Here is a 3,502-nt window from a genome sequence, read left to right as displayed (position 1 = left end):
ACTTGATAAATCACATTGCTGCTAATGTAACTAAAGATTACCTTACTGGCATTGAGTTACTGCTTGTCATACTGCATTGTGCTCTAATGGCAGTAAAGTGCCTGGAAAGCAATTTTATTGTTTATTCTTATGCCTGTGTAAATAGCTATTTTATCCTAATGACTTCCTAATGGAAGTGAGTTTTCAAGGATGTATAATGCATATTAATTATGAGTGTGAACTGGCCATCAGAAGACTCTCATCTGCTTGATCCTCTTAATGCTGGTAAACATCATTACCTTCTCTAATGAGCCATAATGACTGAAAGTAGTACTGTTCTGCTCTGGGAGTCTGTTGTGGATGCCTGGTTACCAAAACAATTTCCCTAGAGAGTTTTCAACGGATTAAAAATGCTTGCGGGATCTCCAGAGCTCCCACACTTGTGAGATCTAATATTTTTTAAGGCTTATACCCCTGGGAAAGGAGGTAGCATGGGTAGTACTGGAGCAGTGCATTAGGACAGCTGGATTCTCCTCGCAGCTCTGTGCTTGTCTGGTTCCTGGGTGACCTTGGAGAAGTGGCTTTGCTTCTGTAAAGTAGGGCATGAAAAAGGGTAGTGATTGCAACCAAAGGTCCTGGGGCATCAAAACGTCAACAGAATCTTGCTACAGGAAACCCTGCAGTGTGCTGCAGCCAGCAAGTTTCTGTGCTTTCCTTTTAAAAGGATAAATACATGGGAGGAAAAAATGAAATTCAACTCTTGGGACGCACAAAATGTTTTACACTGTGGAACTGTTCATCACTTGCATTGAGAGAATTAAAACATTCTGTAGCAGAGACACTGTATCAAATCCATAAAACATTATTATAGAGAACACATTAGAAGTGGCAGCATATTGTTGGCTTAGTGTAGCTCTTGCCTTTGTTGGAAGATATTTAAATATTTCATAATGTATCTTTATAAGTCAGAACTTAAATTTAAGTAAACAGTTGGTTCATTGTGACTATATTGCCTTCCACGATTGGTTCACCTCATTCAGCCGCTGCTCTGTGGCCTGAGCAGTTTGCGAAGTGAAAAATAACCATAGAAAAAGTTAGGCCTGGTTGAAGCAAGTTTTTTTTATTAATGCAAGCACATCCAGTCAAACACGGAATATCCTGCTTTATGGTACAGCTTTATATTTAGCATTTCAGCTCAGAATAGCAAAACACGGTATTTAAGGAATGTATCAAACTAAGGGAGGAAAAAAAAGGAACCAATGTGGATACTGCATTGATTTCAAGTATATACTAGGACTGATTGACCAGTGAAGTGCACATTCATGTGAAAGCTTTTTTAATACATTTACAGAAAGTGTTCTAAAATTGCATTTCAAATATATATTTTTTTCTTAAATTTTAAGCATCCCTTTTAAATTTCAATTACATAAACAAAGCTGATATACAATCCCTCCTATAGTGTCCGACAATGTTACTAGCTAGAACATCTCTGAAAGTGCAAAACACTGTAATAATACAGTATAAATATTCCTACTCTAATCCAGGGCTGAAGGTCAGTACTTCAGCACAGGAAAAATAGCAGCAGATCATAATAATTATCCCTTGCCCTTTTCTGGGCTGTTCTTGTTAACTGTTAGTATTCTACTTCTTCCTTCTTCATGCCATAACTTGCTTTTGTTTCTCTTTGATGTCAATGCTATGGGAATAGCAAAATGTTGATTTATCTCCCTTTCTTACCCCAACTTACTCTTCTAATTTTAAGTATTTGTCAAGGGGGGAGTGGAACAAGGAGGGAGGGAAGGCTCTTTAACTTTTCACCATACTCAAGGCCAAAACAGCAAATAATTTCTACTAAGTGATTGTAGATGCTACATAAAACAGTGGCACTGCTCTTGGTTGTAGGCACTCAGCAAGAAGAGTCTACTGGACTGGAAGAAACCAGACCGTCAGTCCAGCAAGCCTTGCCCTTTTTTCAACAGAAGGCAGAATAAGATAAAATCCATCTACTCAGAGTTGATCGTTTTTGAAGAAGCTTGTGCAGAGGTCCCCTGCAAGGCTCTATGGGGGAGGCTGCAACCACTGTGAACTGTAGAGGTCCTTGTTTAAAAAAAAAAAAAAAAAAAATAGAATTGTCTGGCTCAAGTCATTATTTTTATAAATATCCAGCCCTCAAGCCTTAAGAGAACTATTACTGGAAAGGACAGTAGATATTCACTGGTAATAACTTGTTCATTAAACAACACAGTTTTTAATCTGAGCCTATGGTTTTTTCCTCTCTTAATTCGGAGACCAGGTGAGAAAGTTAAGTCCTGAACTCTATATTTTTTCCTGGAAATAAATACCTTGAATCTTAACAGAACATAAGCTCTTCAGGTGCTCATTTGGGTAGCCAAATTAGGTGTAAACTCAAGGCTAAAAGGAGAAATTAAAAATGGTAAGCATCAGCAGGTTTACAGATAATCTCTAATTTTGGTACTGACCTGGGCACAAGTTAATGATGGCTTGCAAAACACTAGAAAAAAGCTTGTATCATAAGTTGGTCTTTGCTTTAATTGTCTGTCAGTGCAGACTAGAATTTTCAAAAGAAACAAGGGAATTAAATGCCCAGTTCAGTGGTGATGAACTCTTCTTAAGCTTCTTTGGAAATTTTAGCCTTAACTTAAATTGATCATCTGAGTTTACTTCCCTCTCCCTAGCTCACGTACGGTTTTTATTTTCCAAAAACTGTTTTAAAAAAAACATATTGAGCCTGTTTTGCAGAGATAATCTAGGTTAGACATTCTTCTCTTAAAACAAATCCCTGATTTTTAAAAAGGAAAACACAAACTATTCTGACAGCCAGAATTTAAAGGATAGTTCCCAGAAGTATTAAAACTTAGACATGTGTGCATCTTCACACATGCACGCACATATACTCACACACAAACGCACATCCCCCAGCAGTTACCCTATCTTATCTCTTTAAATCATGTAACAAAAATATGTTTGCTGCACCATCAATGTCACAGGCAGGTATACTCTACCTCATGTGCCATATTCTCCATTTTATTTAAAAAGTACATTGTAGCTGGTTTCGAGACATCCATATTTTTATTTTTCTTTACTTCCAGTCCAGCGTAATAGAAGGTACACTAAACAATATCAGTACCTTGTAAGGCACTATTTTCTGATGTAGGAGAGGAACACGCTTACAGCAGATGTCTAAGGCCTTGACTCTACAAACCCTTACTGACATATGTGAACGGTATCGCTGATTTGAAGGAGACCCTTCATTTCAAAGCTAGAGAGACATGGTGAGTGTTATGTAGGATACTGCTCCAATGGAGTATTTAATCTGAATACTGGCTTTAGTTGGGATGTGTGTTTTAGTTTTTATTTATTTTGGTGGAAGTAAAAAAAAAAATTAAAATTTGGATGCTGATAGAATAAGATCTCCCTAGGGATACCATCTCCCATGATACACTTCATCTCTGAGAACAGGGCCCTGCCCTTATATTTAAAATAAAAACCCTAAACCCTTCAC

The sequence above is a fragment of the Nyctibius grandis genome, chromosome 4 (genome assembly GCF_013368605.1).
Source record: "Nyctibius grandis isolate bNycGra1 chromosome 4, bNycGra1.pri, whole genome shotgun sequence".
Taxonomy (NCBI): domain Eukaryota; kingdom Metazoa; phylum Chordata; class Aves; order Nyctibiiformes; family Nyctibiidae; genus Nyctibius; species Nyctibius grandis.
The sequence above is the reverse complement of the archived record's forward strand: the minus strand, read 5'-3'. Positions refer to the sequence as shown.